Below are 19,314 nucleotides of genomic sequence, written 5' to 3' on the forward strand. Positions count from 1 at the left end.
TAGTCTTTTTCTAGGTGATAAATAGGAACAGAAAAGAAATTACTGCTGTCTGAATAACTCAAAATCCAGAAAAAATAAGTCAATGATCATTACATCATACTGTTCAAAAGATAAAAAAAGAACTCAGAAAATGAAGTTTTACTTAATCATATGGGAAAGGAGTGTTTCTCATTTTCAAGATCTATCAAGGCATGTGCCTGTGGTTTTTTTTTTTTTGCACCTCGAATGAAACTATTTATATAATATAATACCTTCCTTGATGTTTCTATCCTCCACCTACTACCCATTACTCAGTGCAAACTAAAGGCAAGAAGGATTAGCATTGTCGGTAAAGATATGAGGGTAGGGGAAAAACAACTAGAAAATAGAAACAAATAAACAAAATAAATTTAAAAACCTAAAAATTAAACTATGGTGGTATATCTAACTACTCACTATATTACTCTGAATTTTCCCCAGGTTGGAGTCTCCTAAAAATACTGTTTCATATTTTCTCTCTCTTAATTCTTTATATATCTGTTAAGTAGTTCCTTTACTCTGTTGCAATACATTTCACTTCAATCCATTTTTCATAAATCCATGAATTCTTATTTTCTCTGTAGACCCATTCTCTTTTTTCTCTTTCTTAAAATGACAACAGGTTTTTTTTTTTTTTCCCTGACTTCAACTTAGTAACCCAGAACTGAAGGCTACAGTTACCAAGGAGCTGTCCTACTACAAGGTTTTAATTAGCATTAGCATGTAATTCTTTACTTAAGGCTTTTGTCCATAGTTCTAGATTAGCATGTATACCTCTTTATTAGCTATAATTTAAAACCTAGTATATGTGTGCATATTTATTTATATTTTCACCACCATTATCCCTATAACTAGGTGCCTGCATAACCCCACCATTCCCTGCAACCATTTATTTAGTTATTTGTTTATTTTTTTAAATTTTGTTAGTGATTTAATATTAACTTACAAAATTATAAGATAACAGGGGTACAACTCCACACCATTCCCACTACCAAAGTTCTGAATCCCCATTCCTTCCATTATGAGTTATAGCAGGTCTCCCAAGGTTGCAGATACAAGATATTACTTCTACACCTCTTTATATTTATATATATTTGCCCCCCCATTTTTCCCTATGGTTCCATCTTCTTTTCCTTTCTAAGTTAAATATATATCTATTACTATATCCAAATGCCATCCCTTTTTCCTCTTCTCTTTCCGGGTCTTGATGGAGGTGGAGTTCACAGCCCCCTATTATCTCTTCACCTCCCCCCATCCCTGGGAGTATGGATCAAAATAATTTTGCAGGTACAGAAGATGGAGGTCTGTGCTTCTGTAATTGCTTCTATGACTGACACAGACATTGGCAGATCAATCCAGACCCCCAGCATGTCTCTGTCTTCCCCTAGTGGGGTAGGACTCTGGAGAGGTCTTCTTCTTCTTCTTCTAGCATTTGCCCTTCTTCCATAGCCAGTCAACAGCGTCAGGTTGAGCCTGATGTAAAGTTTCGAGACCTCCTTTGAATCTGGAGAGGTGGCAGTCGTTGACTATGTGGGTCATAGTCTGTCTGTAGCCACAGGGGCAGTTTGGGTTGTCTCTGGCTCCCCAGCAGTGGAACATAGCAGCGTACCAGCCATGGCCTGTTCGATAGCGATTGAGGAGGGCCCAATCATAACGTGCTAGGTCAAAGCCGGGTTGACGCTTGCAGGGGTCTGTGATGAGGTGTTTGTTCTTTACCTCAGCTGACTGCCAACTCTGTTTCCAAGAGTCTGGAACAGAGAAGTTCAGTGTAGGCATAGGAGACCAGATTGGATGACGAGACGTCAAGCATTGAACAGGGTGGGCGAAGATATCCGCGTATATTGGTGGGTCCAGTCGAGCATAGACGTGGGAAATGAACTTAGATGATGCCGCATCCTGACGACTATCTGGCGGGGTGATGTTGCTAAGAACTGGCAGCCATGGAACTGGGATGGAACGGATGGTTCCAGAAATTATCCTCATGGAGGAATATAATTTGGAATCGACCAAGTGGACATGGGGGCTACGGAACCATACTGGGGCACAGTATTCTGCAGTGGAATAGCATAATGCCAGAGATGATGATCTGATCGTAGTGTGGAAGCGCTCGCACCCCATGAGGAGCTGGCCAGTCTTGCAATGATGTTATTCCTCGCGCCCACCTTTGCTGCAGTTTTTATGAGATGTTCGTGAAATGACAGGGTGCGATCGAGAGTAATGCCAAGATAGACTGGCTGGGCTTCATGCCGGATTCTCGTACCGCCAAGCTGCACATTAAGCTCACGCGAGGCCAAGGCATGGTGTAGATGGAAAACAGATGATACCGTTTTTGCAGTGCTAGGGATTAGTCGCCATTTTTTACACTAATCAGATATCAGAGACATGTCTTTCGTGAGTGTTTCCTCGAGGATGTCAAACTTGGATGCCTGAGTAGCACAGCATACTATGCCGATGTCATCGGCATAGATGAACTTCCTTGAAGAAGTTTCTGGGATGTCATTGATGTAAATATTAAATAGCGTAGGAGCCAGAACAGAGTCCTGGTGGAGGCTACTTGAGACAAGTCTCCATCTGCTAGACTTGTCACCCAGATGCACCCTAGTGGGGTAGGACTCTGGAGAGGTGAGATACCAGGATACATTGGTAAGGTCATCTGCCCAGGGAACTCAGGATGGAATCACAATAGTATCTGCAACTTGGTGGCTGAAAGGTGGCAAGATATAAAGCAGGACAAAAAAGTAGGAACAGAACAGATGAGAATAGGGATCTTAGGGTTGAAAGAAGTGTGGAAGTCAATTTTTGTTATGTTCCTAAGGGCCTATGACTATCATGGTTTTTGCTTGAGTTTGATAGCTAACATGGAGTTGGATAGAAATATTGCCTGAGAATATGGTGTCAGAATTGAGAAAAGGGATAGAAAGTTGGATTAGGGCAGAGAACAAATCCCATTATTGAAAAAAAAATCCACGAATAAAATTAACTATTTTCTTCATCCACCTGACCCAGGTCCCATATTTATTTATATTTAGCACAGGAGGCTGTATAACCTCTGAGTTTCCATCAATCTGAGTTCTCAATTCATGGTCACAGCTGGGAAGATTCTAAGATGTACTAATTTCAGGACCAGTCTTCCTCTGGTGTCAGGGTAGGATAACCCAGCCTCCTTTTAGAGAGTGGGACAGTCCCTATCATTGCTACTTTATAGTGGGAGCAAGGTCCTGGATAGGCCTACAAAAGGGCTTATGCTGATGTTCTTGATGGAAGTAACCAGTGATGTAGCCACAATTTTTAATATTTATTTATTTACTTAAATTACAGAATTACATGTCAACAGAGGTTTGAATCCACACCATTCCCATCACCAGAGTTCTGAATCTTCACTCTCCCCATTGCAATCCACCACAATTCCCCTAAAGTTGTAGACATGGGCCAACCATCTTCTCTACAACTATATGTACACATTTATACAAAGTTATCCTTTCTTTTCCTGATTCAATCCTCTCTTTCCCTCTAAGCCACTCATGACACCAAAGCTACCTCCATATGTCCCTCTCCTTTTTCTTCTTTCTCTTTAGATGCTGATGGAGCTGGAGTTTAGAGCCCTCTTATCTTCATCTATCGCTTCTCGCCTGCTGGGAGTATGGATCAAGGTTGTTTATGGGGAGCAGAAGGTAGGAGTTCTGGTTTCTGTAGCTGCTTCTCTGCTGAGAATGGGCATTGACAGGTCAAACTATACCTCCAACCTGTTTCTATTTTTCCCTAGTGGACCAGAGCACTGGAGATGCTAGGGTACAGGACACATTGGTAAGATCATCTGCCCAGAGAAATTGGGGTGGAGTCATGGTAGCATCTGCAGCCTGGTGTCTGGAAGGTGGCATGACCTGAGGTTGGATGAGAATGTTGTCTGAGAGAATGGTGTCAGAGTGGAGCACCAGATTTGAAGAGTTGTGAGATTGACTTCTCAGGCTGGTATCTCAGGTTACAGGCCACAGTAGGGTTTCAATAGCAGCACAATGCTGGTGGCAGTACCAGTAACAATTTGGTTAAAGTTGACAGGGTTGGTATGGTGGTAAAGAATCATAGAAAAGAAATTTCAGGAAGTATGGGCATATCCTAGATGTACCAGGACTAGGAGAAATACAGGTCTTAAAGAGGATACAAGGGGTTTCTTACAGTTTTAGAAGCAATTAAAATATCAATAATTAATTATTATAGCCTGGTTAGTTGGGGAGCTAAGTATCTGTGTTTTTATACTTAACAAAGCATATTTTAGTTATATTCCAAAGGGCCTGTGGCTATACTAGTTTTCTCTCTCTCCCTCTCTCCCTGTCTCTCTCTCACTCTCTCTCCCTCTCTCCCTCTCTCTCTCTCTACACACTCCCCCCGACCCCTGTCCTGAGCCTGAAATCTGATATGCAGGTGGATCCAAGTTATTGTCTGGGGAGATGATGTCATGGCTGGAAAAAGAACCAGAAGGCTGGATCAGGGAAGAGAGTATCTCCCAACTATGGGGAGGGGTATAAATACTGTAACCCCCATCAATTTTTTTCTGATATGGGGCCTATATTCAGCTTAGGAGCCTATGTGACCTCTGTATCCCTATAGATCTGAGCTCACATTCTGTGGTCATGAGTAGGAACATTCCAAGCTGCCCCAATATCAGGACACATCTTCCTCAGGTGTAGCATAGAATATGTTGTCCAGCCTCCTTTTGGAGATTGGAACATTCTCTACCATTGTTGATTCAAGCTATATACAAATAACGTCAAAGGTCATATATTACGGTGATGTTGTGTATGATACAGCAAATCCTAACAAAGGGATTTTAAAAAAATAATTATTTATTTATTTCCTTTTGTTGCCCTTGTTTTATTGTTGTAGTTCTTATTATTGTTGTTACTGATGTCGTTGTTGGATAGGACAGAGAGAAATGGAGAGAGGAGGGGGAAGACAGAGAGGGGGAGAGAAAGATAGATTCCTGCAGACCTGCTTCACCACCTGTGAAGTGACTCCCCTGCAGGTGGGTAGCCAGGGGTTTGAACTGGGATCCTTCCGCTGGTCCTTTCGCTTTGCGCCACGTACACTCAACCTGCTGTGCCACCACCGGACTCCCACAAAGGGATTTTTCAAAGTTAACCCAGTTGCCAAATAATATGATTATAGCAATAACTTTCTTAAACCTTAAGACAGCAGGAACCTCCCACTTCCTTTATAGAGACTATATTTCCCCCCAGTCCTGGAACCTTTAGGGTGAGACTCACTTCCCTGCATCTTTCCTGCTTCTCTCAATTCCTACCAAATGACATTGCATATGCTGATCCCAACCTAATCAACACAACAAGTACTACCTCAGCATGCTTCACTTCAGACTGTGTCCAGAGACATCAGGGATGGAATGTAAACCCTTCAGCCTCATTACTCAGCTGAGACCTTTCTTTTCATAGGATTCTCTAGTTCTAATCCAGGTGGTTCACTTCCTAACAAAGTTCCAAAATCTAGATATAGACCAGGTCCCATGAGATAGAACATAGGTTCACATGTATCCATAAATCAGGGCAAAATATATACCTGAAAGCAAAAGTGCACAATGGTCTGCAGTGAGACAGTATAAAGTTCAGAATGAAATAGTGTCTACTTAGACTTAGATACCCTCCTTACCTACTTTCTATTATACTTCCCTCACTCACTCCAAAGCTAAGCTTATCAAAGCAAGGACTGCAAAAGCTGAATAAGGGCAAGAGACTGGTATCCTTTAACTATGACTCTTTACTTACTCTCAGGCCACCCCATCATCTGGGCCCCTATTCGGGGAGTCCTGAGATTCCCAAACAGACATAATGGACCTAGACCTGGAAAAAATTTTTCTCTCCATTGTTACCAGTCATCTCTATCAGGAACAACACAACAGACCCCTTTTATGGGCTCCCATAGGACCTTGTCCCATAACTTTTTTAACCAATCATCTGTACAGGTACATTCCATCACATATTTTTGATAAAGGGTGGGATACCAAGGAAGATTAATAGAGAGAGAGGGGAGGGAGGGAAGAAGGGGGAGAGAGAGAGAGAGATAGAGATAGAGATAGAGAGAGAGAGAGAGAGAGAGAGAGAGAGAGGCCGCACTATTCTACTATTCATTAAGTTTTTGCCACACACACCTATAGGTGAGGATCAGAGGCTTGAAGCCAACCCTGTTCTTGTGTTTGGTAACATATGTTGGGTACTGGGTAAGCCACCACCTGGTCCCTATCTTTAACTTTATGCAATTTTACAGCATGGATAGATTTGGGTGATCAATAGTATACCACCAAGATATAAACATTCTTAATATTCTCAGATTCTTCCTGCTGTTATTTTAGTCATAGCTTCTTTGTATTCTCCTATGATTTCTTAGCTCTGGCAACAATGTATCTGTGATATTTTAACTTCAACAACTATATATATGCAAATATATGTATTCAAATAATATGTTACCTTTTGAAATTGATTTTATTCACTCAACATAATTCCCTATAGAAATGTCAAATGTATTATATATAGTTACATCCTTTATTTCATGACACAAATATACCATAGGAAGTGTGCTCATTGAAATACATTAGGTTATGATCTACTAAAATTAAAAAAGAATTGAAAGATGCAAACATCTATGGTGTTGACTCATTCTGATAGAGCACAGCACTTAGATGCTTGGAGCCCCAGAGCTCAATCTTCAGCTACATCATGAGATAGAGCTGAATGATGCTCTCATCACTCTCTTGCTTTCTATTCTTACAAAAACAAATTAATAAATGTTAAAATTTAAAAATTAATAAGAAAATTAAATCTTAGTGGATTGGCTCAATAGTGGCAATGACATAAGCAGGAATGAGTGAATTATAGGGCAGATGAGTAAAATTTACCTAATTGAAAGATAGGATTGAAAATCGAAAATAAGAACAGATTCAATCATCTGTAGGATCATAACAAAAAGGCTAGCATATCTATTATGCTTTTTTTGGTAATGTAGTGATCATCATGACTAATGCAACAATTCTGCCCCACCAATCTTTTTTTTTTTAATTAAATGCATTTATTGTCTAGGCAAGACAGGAAATGGTTAAGAGCTGATAAGTTGTCTGATGACCAGATTGAACTAGGGGTCTACCTTGCTCCCAGCTATGTGATTTTAGGAAAACTACATAATCCAGTCATCTCCAAATCTGTCTGTTCAGTAGAAGCATTGTTAGAGCTCAGATATACACTGTTATCTACCTGGTGTTCACCAACAGAGACCCAGTATCTTTATGGTGAGATCCAGGCATTTTTATGGATTGCTGAGTTTGGGAACTATTGTAACCTTGAACTCCCCTTTCTTTAATGAGAATAATAATCATATATATATATATATATATATATATATATATAATTTATTGGGAGGCTAATGGTTTGCAGTCAACAGTAAAATACAATAGTTTGTATATGCGTAACATTTCCCAGTTTTCCACATAACAATTCAACCCCCACTGGGTCCTGCTCTGCCATCACGTTCCAGGACCTGAACCCTCCCCTACACCCCAGAGTCTTTTACTTTGGTGCAATACACCATACCCTACCAATATTATTCAACATTGTACTGATTTTTTTTAATCTCCTGCTATAAGCTAAAGGAAATAAGGTCAGCCTAAACTTGTAGAATTTGATACTTCTGTATTCATATATTTTGACATTCAATATTATTCATTATTCATTAAAATATTGTTTTCCCTGAGCTCAATTTTAAATAAATATATTTTAGCCATAAAGAAAATATACAAAACTATATAAACACAACTAAACTAATCAAAAGTTTTGTTTAATTTGTGGAGCTAGTGCCTGTTTGGGATGCATTGGATTGACCTTCTCGTGGTGCATCCCGTGAGTACCCATTTATTGGGGAAACTGACGATCCTTCCTAGCCGACTGAATCCACATGGATCCCAGTCACTTTCAAAGCCAGCAACAAGCAGACGTCAGGCTCAACCTGACGCTGTTGACTGGCTACAGAAGAAGGGCAAACGCTAGAAGAAGAAGTGCCTGTTTCTGGCCACTTTTTCATTTAGATAGAGGGAAGGACACTAAACATTGGAGCTTTCTGTGGTGACACAATGCATTCCAATTGGTGCCAGAGCTCAAACCAGGGTCATGTAAAACAAAGCCCACATCCTAGCCTGTGGGCTATATTTGTAGCATTGCTTTGTCAAACCTGAGTATTTGCTACATATGTTTATTATCTCATAGCTTACATGCCAAAGCAGTAAGTGTATTATCCAAGTGAGCTATTTTGCTAGCCCACAGCCCTCCAGGTAGGTTTTTTATAATACTATAAAAAAGGCACTTATGTACAACATTTTATACTGTATTTCAACTTTTCAAAATTTAGATAAATTGTATTAATGATTTATTTTCTTCTAAACTTTCATTTTCCTTAAATATTTAGTCTTCAGGATTTATCATTTTCCCAATAATCACATATGAATATCCTCATTTATTTCCATTGTTATAAAACAGGTATAATTTAATTTTGGTAAATTTAACTTAATAATTCTATTTGTATTTTTGTGATTATTAATAAGGTCGAACATGGCTTTAAACACTTATTATTCATTCAGGTTTGCAATCCTGTGAATTTCATAAATATTTTTTCCTGATATTGACTTATCTTTGCATGTATCCATATGGTTTTAGGTGTTTGTGTAGACTGTCTCCTAAACTTGCTTTAATCTGGAGTAAACTTGAATTTAAACTGACAACTTTATAACCTTTATTTACTTAGTGATTTAATCATTTACTTTTCTGTTTATTTTAAATCTTGGTGTACAAGTTCATTTGGGGTAGTAAGGCTTCATTGTTTTCTCTTTTTCTTTCTTCCTCTTTTTACCCCAGACTTCCTCTCTCTTATATTGAACCGTTACTCAATACTTTATAGTTGCCTACACTTAGTCCCTAAGACCCACTGCTCATGATCAATGTGTTTGATTCTTCAAAGTCTCTCCTCTGTTGTTTCACTGGAGAAGATATATTCCCGGGGCTAGTCAGTGGCTCACCTGGTTAAGCATATACATTACAGTGCACAAGGACCTGAGTTTATGCCCCTAGTTCCCACCTGCAGGGGGAAAGCTTTATGAGTGGTGAAGCAGGACTGCAAGTGTCACTCTGTCTCTTTCCCTATTTCTATCCTCCTCCCCTCTCGATTTCTCTATGCCTCTATACAATAATAAATAAATGAATATATATATATATATTCCCTGAACAAGACTGTGACTTGATTTTTTTCCTGATTATAAGAAGTGTGTTTTAAGGGAGTCGGGCTATAGCGCAGGGGGTTAAGCGCAGGTGGCGCAAAGCACAAGGACCGGCATAAGGATCCTGGTTCGAACCCCGGCTCCCCACCTGCAGGGGAGTCACTTCACAGGCGGTGAAGCAGGTCTGCAGGTGTCTATCTTTCTCTCCTCCTCTCTGTCTTCCCCTCCTCTCTCCATTTCTCTCTGTCCAACAACGACAACAACAATAATAACTACTACAATAAAAAAACAACAAGGGCAACAAAAGGGAATAAATAAATAAAATAAATAAAAAATTTTTTAAAAAAGAAGTGTGTTTTATTCTAGTCTTTCTAGACTCTCTGCTTTATAAAAATTTTTTTATTATCTTCATGTATTGGATAGAAACAGCCATAAATTGAGAGGGAAGGGGGTGATAGAGAGGGAAAGAGACAGAGAGACACCTGCAGCCCTGCTTCACCACTCACAAAGCTTTCCCCCTGCATGTGGGGAACAGGGGCTCCAACCTGAGTCCTTGCACATCATAATATGTGTGCTCAAACAGGTGCACCACCACCCAGTACTGACTCTCTGCTTTTTATAAAGCTGTAGTTCAGAGCATTGGGTGAAAAACAGCACTTATCACATTAATTTTTATTATATTTATTTATTAGGTAGAGAGAAAAGCCAAGTGGTTAGGGAGAGATAGGGAGAGAGACAGAGAGACACCTGTAGCCCTACTTTACCACTCGCAGAACTTTCCCCCTACAGGTGGGGACCAGGGGCTCGAACCCTGGTCCTTGGGCATTGTAACATGTGTGCTTAACCAGGTGCACCACCACCCAGCCCTAACACTTACCACTTTTATTATTTTATTTATTTAAGGATTTTATTGCAACTCTGGGTTCAAGCAAGTAATATAGTCTGAGATCACTCTTGATTTAGAATACTTTCCTTCCCATTAGATGAGAAAAAAAGTCCCTGCCCAGTTTGGTGTTGCCTTAGCATACATAGTTTAATTTTGCTTTTCCTCTTGTGATTTCTGGTAAGGTTTAAACTTTGTTGAAACTCATCAACATTCTTAATTTTCCATTTCCATTAAGTTCTACTTAAGATTCCCTTGTATTTTCATGAGAATATCAACAATGAAATTACTGTGCTATTATAGTGTCTACTAATAACAACACCCTACATTTGTTCTTCATAATTTAGTGATACATGGTCTTTAAAAGGGAACCATGATAATATAATAAAGAGTTCTTTTCTCTGTCACTGAAGTACTTTGTACAGACTCCAACTCATTGTGCTTTTTTAAATTTTTTATTTATAAAAAGGAAACATTGACAAAACCACAGAGTAAGAGGCATACAACTCCACACAATTCCCACCACCAGAACTCCATATCCCGTCCTCTCCCTTGAAAGCTTTCCTATTCCTTATCCCCACTGGGAGTATGAACCCAGGGTCATTATGGGGTACAGAAGGTGGAAGGTTCTTTAATTGCTTCTTTAATTGCTTCCCACTGAACATGGGCATTGACAGGTCAATACATACTCCCAGACTCTCTTTCCCTAGTGGTGCTGGGCTCTGGGGAAGCAGGACTCCAGGGCATATTGGTGGGGTCATCTGTCCAGGAAAGTCTGATTGACATCATGGCAGCATCTGGAAACTGGTGGCTGAAAAGAGAGTTAACATATAAAGCCAAACAAATAGTTGAAGGCTGGAATAGAGCAGGTGAAGAGTTGGGGGTGTCCATTTTGTAGATAGCTACTAGGCATTTTTGTTGTATTTTAGTTGTATTCCAAAGAGCCCATGACTATACTAACTTTTTCCCCCCTAAAATCTGGTATGCAGGTGGATCCTAGTTATTGCCTGGTAGGGATGATGTCATGGCTGGAGAAAAGGACCAGAAAGCTGGATCAGGGAAGAGAATAGCTCCCAAATATGGGAAAGGTGTATAAATATTACTGATTGTAAACCCTATCAATTTGATATGATCTGGGGCCCATATTCAGTTTAGGAGACTTTGTGACGTCTGCATCCCTGTAGATCTGAGCTCACATTATCTGGTCATGAGTGGGAACATTCAAAACTGACCCAATTTCAGAACCCATCTTTCTCAGGAGGAGCATAAAGTATGTTTTTCAGCCTCCCTTCAGAGGATGGAATATTCTCTACCATAGTTGATCAAAGGTGAGGGCAAGGACCTATGAGGGCCCATAAAAGAGGTCTGTTGTGTTGTTACTGTTAGAGATGACTGGTAATGTTGGGGAGAGGATTTATTCGAGGTCTTGGCCCATCATGTCTATTTGGGAGTCTCAGGACTCCCTGAGTAAGACCCAGCTGATGGGTGGCCTGATAGTGACTAAAGAGTCATCATTAAAGTATGCCAGTCTGTTGCCCTTATTCAGCTTTTGCAGTCCTTGCTTTGATAAGCTTAGCTTTGGAGTGAGTGAGGGAAGTATAATAGAAAGTAGGTAAGGAGGGTATCTAAGTCTAAGTAGACACTATTTCATTCTGAACTTTATACTGTCTCACTGCAGACTATTGTGTACTTTTGCTTTCAGGTATATAATTTTCACTAATTTATAGATACATGTGAACCTATGTTCTATCTCATGGGACCTGGTCTATATCTAGGTTTTGGAACTTTGTTAGGAAGTGAACCACCTGGATATTAATTAGAGAATCCTATGAAAGGAAAGGTCTCAGCTGAGTAATGAGGCTGAAGGGTTTACATTCCATCCCTGATGTCTCTGGACACAGTCTGAAGTGAAGCATGCTGAGGTGGTACTTGTTGTGTTGATTAGGTTGGGATTGGCGGATGCAATAACATTTGCTCCCTTCTGATGAGGAGTATGGATTCTGGTCCTCAGATGAGAAGGAGCAGTTTCGAATTTACAGGGTGGATATCTCAGACATGCTCATGTATGTCTACGAGATGCTGGGGGCCGAACTGCTTAGCAACCTCTATGACAATCTGGGCCGTTTGCTTACCTGCTCAGAGCAGCCCTACTCCTGGCAGCACACAGAGGCCCTATTGTATGGCTTCCAATCCATCACAGAAACCATCGATGTCAACTATTCTGATGTGGTGCCTGGACTTATCGGTCTCATCCCACGGATCAGCATCAGCAATGTGCAGCTGGCGGATACTGTCATGTTCACCATTGGAGCTCTGTCTGAATGGCTGGCTGACCACCCTGTCATGATTAACAACGTTCTTCCTCTCGTTCTGCATGCCCTTGGCAATCCTGAACTTTCTGTTTCTTCTGTGTCTACCCTCAAGAAGATCTGTCAAGAATGCAAGTATGACCTGCCACCTTATGCTGCCAACACCGTGGCTGTCTCCCAGGATGTACTGATGAAACAGATCCACAAGACAAACCAGTGCATGTGGCTGATGCAGGTTCTGGGCTTCCTGCTCTCAGCCCTGTAGGTGGAGGAGATTCTTAAGAACCTGCATTCACTCATCTCACCCTATATCCAGCAATTGGAGAAATTGGCAGAGGAGATACCCAATCCCTTCAACAAGCTGGTCATTGTTCACATCCTGGGGCTTCTTTCCAACCTCTTCACTACGTTGGATACCAGTCATCATGAGGATGATCATGAAGGTCCTGAGCTCTGGAATCTGCCAGTGCCACAGGGACCCAACCCTGTGGTAGTGGTGCTGCAGCAAGTCTTCCAGCTTATTCAGAAGGTGCTGAGCAAATGGCTGAATGATGCCGAGGTGGCGGAGGTGGTGTGCACTATCTTTGAAAAGTCTGTTAAGACTCTGCTGGATGATTTTGCCTCCATGGTGCCACAGCTGTGTGAGATGTTGGGTCGGATGTACAGCACTATCCCCCAGGCCTCTGCTCTTGATCTCACTCGACAGCTGGTCCACATCTTTGCTCATGAGCCTGTTCACTTTCCCCCAGTCGAAGCTCTCTTCCTGCTCGTCACTTCCATCACACTCTCTTCCAGCAAGGGCCCAGGGATCATCCTGATATTGTTGATTCATTTATGCAACTCCTGGCACAGACCTTGAAGCAGAAGCCAGATTTGTTCCTGTGTGAATGATTGGATGTCAAAGCTGTGTTCCAATATGCTGTGCTGGCCCTCAAATTCCCTGAGGCACCTACTGTCAAGGCCTCCTGTGGCTTCTTTACAGAGCTGCTACCTCGCTGTGGGGAAGTAGAACCTGTGGGGAAAGTGGTCCAGGAGAATGGCCATATACTGCGTACAGCAGTGCTGGAGGCCATTGGGGGCCAGGCCTCTCGAAGTCTCATGGACTGCTTTGCTGACATCCTGTTTGCCCTGAACAGACACTGCTTCAGTTTCCTGACCATGTGGGTCAAGGAGGCACTGCAGCCACCTGGCTTTCCCTCTGCCCCTGTCAGTCCTGAACAGAAGGACACCTTTAGCCAGCAGATTCTTCGAGAGCGAGTGAACAAGAGACGGGTGAAGGAAATGGTAAAGGAATTCACACTGCTGTGCAGGGGGCTACATGGCACAGATTACACAGCTGACTACTGAGGGACATCCCATTCCACTCATGCCTCCTCCTCATCCCTTCATATCCCCAAAGAGTAAACTAGAGTAACTAAAAAAAAAAAAATCTCAGACACGTTCATTTATTCACCCTTTCATGGACATGCCAGTTATCCTGCCCTCTCCAGAGAATCCCAGGTTGTAAGCCTCTTTTTTCTGGAGCTCACACCAGGTGTTGTTTCCAAGTTGCCATCTTGGCTTCACCTCCTCATTGTGCTTTTAATCTCCATTGTGCTTGTAATATAAAGTTTTACAGTTATAATCCACATAATTAAAAAATCTCAAGATCATATTTTTATACTTCACATACACACATAGCTTCTAAAAATTCTGCTTCAATATAGGATGTATATAAATTAGAATATAAAATTACACTCAGAAATAATTTGCTATGATTTGTCTTACAGTTGTCATTAAATAGTTGTCAATATTTTTCTCTGAGTATTGTGTCTTGCTTTCAAGCTAAGTCTGATTCATCTTCTGAGATAAAGCATGAATATTAATACTAGTCTCTGAAAACTTTGAAAGTTTCAATGAGTTTTCTTACTAGTTGTGCTAATTTTAGAGGTTTTATATTTAAAAAATTTCAACTGTCATTATTATGTTAAATACATAGGAAATATAATATGTTGCTTCTTGAAATTTTTGCAGGAACACTTGGGTGATATAGTATGTTTTGAGATTTACATTTGAATTCTATCATGATAATACCAGTGATACACACAGAGAAAGGTCAGAGTATGTTCATGGAGAGGTCATCAGTATATAGCTCCAAAGTCCCTACAACCTGGGTCAGAGATGACCCCCATCATAAGGTTCACTTATTTGAAGGGCACAGGTAGATCTGCCATTCAGTAAGGAATGATTGCAGCCAGAGGATGTGAAATGGTATCACTTTTATGAGCCACAAAGAGGACTTCTCCCAACTTATTGAGTTGCTTGGACTATGCAGTCTCCAAAGTCTGAGCCATTTCCATGACATCAAGACCATAGGCTTATTTAGCAAGCATAATTTTGTTTCAAATATGGACTCATAAGTCAGGATGAAGTATGGTAATGAAGTAAAAACATGAAATATATGATTCTAAGAACACAACCACAGTCTTAAGTTAGATTGACAGTAAACATTAATATTCATATTAAAAAATAAGCAACTAAGGCCAACACAAGAAATCAGTGGAGTCTTAGAGAGTATATCTCAAAAGCAGAAAAGACTCCTAGCTCATATATAGTGGTGAAACTATGACTTTTGACAATAAAGGAGAACAAGATCATCATACAGACATTTAAGAGCTATAAGCAATGTTAGGATTTTAAGTTATGTTTGCAGTGAGAAATTTCATTAAGGACTTCCTTTTTTAATTGATTTAATACTGATCAACAAGACCTTAAAATAAAAGTGACACAATTCCAACACAATTCCCACCACCATTCAGAGTTCTGAATCTCACTCCATCTATTGGAAGCTTTCTTATTCTTTATCCCTCTGGGAACATGAACCCAGGATCATCATGGGGTGAAGAAGGTGGAAGGTCTGGCTTCTGTAATTGCTTCTCTGCTGGACATGAGCATTGGCAGGATGGTCCATACTCCCAGTATGTTTCTATCTTTCCCTAGTAGGATAGGGCTCTAGAGAGGTGGGGGACACAATGGTGAGTTTGTCTGCCCAGGGAAGTCAGGTTGGTGTCGTGGTACTAGCATCTGCAACTTTGTAGCTGAAAAAGCATAAGGATTAAAGCAGGACTTTTTTTTTTTTAAATAATAATGAACCTAAAAGTAAGACTATAGCAGATGAGATTTTGAGTTTCTGTTTTGGAAAAAGCTAGTAGGTCTATTTTAAGTATATTCCAAGGGGCTCATGACATTACTGATCTTTACCTGAGCCCAACATCTAACAGGCTGTAGAACCAAAGGTAACATCTTGGTGATGACTATTAAAGTCTCCAACATAAACGGCTGGGTGATTCGGGCTAGGCAGGACCTCATTATCCCATGAGGCACTGGGAGGCTTATATACGTTGACGAGCTGAATAGTTCCAAAAGTAATGGAGTCGTAGAAGGTCGAAGAGGCCGTATGGTAAACGTCCGCAAGACACGATTTGGCGTAGGTGGCTCGGCTGTGTTTAGGATGGAGATTATAGCATATTAAATCGAATCCACTGATGGTCAATAGAGCAGCTTCATGGACTGCTATATGTGTTTCTTGTAGGCAGATAACATCTGCCTGATGCTGTATCGCCAATTGACCAATAAGAACGCGTTTGGCAAAGGACAGCCCCTCAACATTTAGTTGGAGGACTCGAAGAGCAGGACCAACAGCTTAAAAGCTGTCAGGAGCTGCTTGTTGCTGGCTTTGAAAGTGACTGGGATCCATGTGGATTCAGTCGGCTAGGAAGGATCGTCAGTTTCCCCAATGAATGGGTACTCACGAGATGCACTACGGGAAGGTCGACCCAATGCATCCCAATACTGGCCGCCAGCTATAGACCAATTTCTCTCCTCTCCATGTGTTACAAACTCCTTGAGAGGCTGCTTCTGTCACGTATTTCTCACCTTAAAGAGAAATTCCTATCACCCGCCCAACCTGGTTTCCTCCCAGGAAGATCTACCTGCGAACAAGCCCTGGCCCTCTCAACTTACATTGAAAATGGATTCCAGAAGAAATTAAAGACGGGTGCTGTCTTTGTTGATCTCACAGCAGCCTATGACACCGTCTGGCACCGTGGTCTCCTAGTCAAGATCTCAAGATGCCTGCCTCCATGGGTGGCCAACACTATATCGTTTCTTCTCCAAAACAGAAGATTCCGGGTGCATCTGGGTGACAAGTCTAGCAGATGGAGACTTGTCTCAAGTAGCCTCCTCCAGGGCTCTGTTCTGGCTCCTACGCTATTTAATATTTACATCAATGACCTCCCAGAAACTTCTTCAAGGAAGTTCATCTACGCCGATGACATCTGCTGTGCAACTCAGGCATCCAAGTTCGACATCCTCAAGGAAACACTCACGAAAGACATGTCTCTGATATCTGATTACTGTAAAAAATGGCGACTAATCCCTAGCACTGCAAAAACAGTATCATCTGTTTTCCATCTACACCATGCCTCGGCCTCGTGTGAGCTTAATGTGCAGCTTGGCGATACGAAAATCTGGCATGAAGCCCAGCCAGTCTATCTCGGCATTACTCTCGATCGCACTCTGTCATTTCAGGAACATCTCATAAAAACTGAAGCAAATTCCTCTCCTGGGGTTATACCCCAAGGACTCCATAACACCCAACCAAAAAGAGGTCTGTACTTCTATGTTCATAGCAGCACAATTCATAATAGCTAAAACCTGGAAGCAACCCAGGTGCCCAACACCAGATGAGTGGCTGAGAAAGCTGTGGTATATATACACAATGGAATACTATGCAGCTATCAAGAACAATGAACCCACCTTCTCTGACCCATCTTGGACAGAGCTAGAAGGAATTATGTTAAGTGAACTAAGTCAGAAAGATAAAGATGAGTATGGGATGATCCCACTCATAACAGAAGCTGACTAAGAAGATCTGAAAGGGAAACTAAAAGCAGGACCTGATCAAATTGTAAGTAGGGCACCAAAGTAAAAACCCAGTGGTGAGGGGTAGGCATGTAGCTTCCTGGGCCAGTGGGGGGTGGGAGTGGGCGGGAGGGATGGGTCACAGTCCTTTGGTGGTGGGAATGGTGTTTATGTACACTCCTAGCAAAATGTAGACATATAAATCAGTAGCTAATTAATATGAGAGGGGGAAATCAATTGTATGTCTCAAAGTTTCTCAAAAGACAAACTGAATCTTTTTAATATATAGGCTATGTATTTGATATGCGGACTCTCTCAAAAGCCTAGACCAAGTAGATTAGAAGCTTCCAATAGCACAGCTATATACAAGATACTGGGTACTGTCCAGCAAACCATAACAAAGGGACTTTTCAAAGTTAACCCAATTAACAAATAATGTGATGATAATATTAACTATCGATTGTCTTTTTGAACCCTAAGACAGCAGGAACCTCACATCTTCACTATAGAGCCCCTACTTCCCCCAGTCCTGGAACCCTTGGATAGGGCCCACTTTCCTGTATGCATCTCCCAATCCAAGCCAAATAACATTGCATCTGCCGATCACAACCTAACCAAAGCAACGATTGCTACCTCAACATGCTTCACCTCAGAATGTATCCAGAGACTTCACGTGTGGAATGACAACCCTTCAGCTTCATTACTCGGGTGAGACCTTTCCTTTTATAGTACACTCTAATTTCATCTCAGGTAGTTCACTTTCTAACAAAGTCCCATAACCTAGATATACACCAGTTTCTGTGAGAGAGAGCTTATGTTCACACGTATCCATAAACTACTGCAAAATATATACCTGAAAGCAGAAGTACACTAGAGTTTGCAGTGAGTACCTCCCTAACACTTCCTCTCCACTATTCCAAGCTTGGGATCCATGATTGCTCAACAAATTGTTTGGCTTCATATGTTAACTCTCTTTTCAATCACCAGGTTCCAGATGCCACCAGGATGCTGGCTAGGCTTCCCTGGATTGAAGACCCCACCAATGTGTCCTAGAGCTCAGCTTCCCCAGAGTCACACCCTACTAGGGAAAGAGAGAGGCAGACTGGGGGTATGGACCGACCAGTCAACGCCCATGTTCAGCGGGGAAGCAATTACAGAAGCCAGACCTTCTACCTTCTGCAACCCTCAACGACCCTGGGTCCATGCTCCCAGAGGGATAGAGAATGGGAAGGCTACCATGGGAGGGGGTGGGTTATGGGGATTGGGTGTTGGGAATTGTGTGGAGTTGTACCTCTCCTACCTTATGCTTTTGTTCACTAATCCTTTCTTAAATAAAAAATTTAAAAAAAAAAAAAAACTGAAGCAAAGGTGGGCGCGAGGAATAACATCATTGCAAGACTGGCCAGCTCCTCATGGGGCGCGAGCGCTTCCACACTACAATCATCATCTCTGGCATTATGCTATTCCACTATAGAATACTGTGCCCCAGTATGGTTCTGTAGCCCCCATGTCCACTTGGTCGATTCCAAATTATATTCCTCCATGAGGATAATTTCTGGAACCATCAGTTCCACCCCGGTTCCATGGCTGCCAGTTCTTAGCAACATCGCCCCGCCAGATATTTGTCAGGATGCAGCATCATCTAAGTTCATTTCCCATGTCTACTCTCGACCGGACCTGCCAATATACGCGGATATCTTCGCCTACCCTGTCCAATGCTTGACGTCTTGTCACCCAATCTGGTCCCCTACGTCTACACTGAACTTCTCTGTTCCAGACTCTTGGAAACAGAGTTGGCAGTTAGCTGAGGTAAAGAACAAACACCTCATCATAGACCCCTGAAAGCGTCAACCCGGCTTTGACCTAGCACGTTATGATTGGGCCCTCCTCAATCGCTATCGAACAGGCCATGGCTGGTGCGCCGCTATGTTCCATCGCTG

General features: G+C 41.6%; 1 pseudogene; it reads left to right on the forward strand.

Annotated features, from left to right (window-relative positions):
* The first annotated feature begins 12,144 nt into the window (after positions 1 to 12,144).
* LOC103115678 (importin-13-like) lies at positions 12,145 to 14,124 on the forward strand (annotated as a pseudogene).
* Positions 14,125 to 19,314: the final 5,190 nt, after the last annotated feature.

This window comes from Erinaceus europaeus, chromosome 3, assembly GCF_950295315.1.
Source record: "Erinaceus europaeus chromosome 3, mEriEur2.1, whole genome shotgun sequence".
Classification (NCBI taxonomy): Eukaryota; Metazoa; Chordata; class Mammalia; order Eulipotyphla; family Erinaceidae; genus Erinaceus; species Erinaceus europaeus.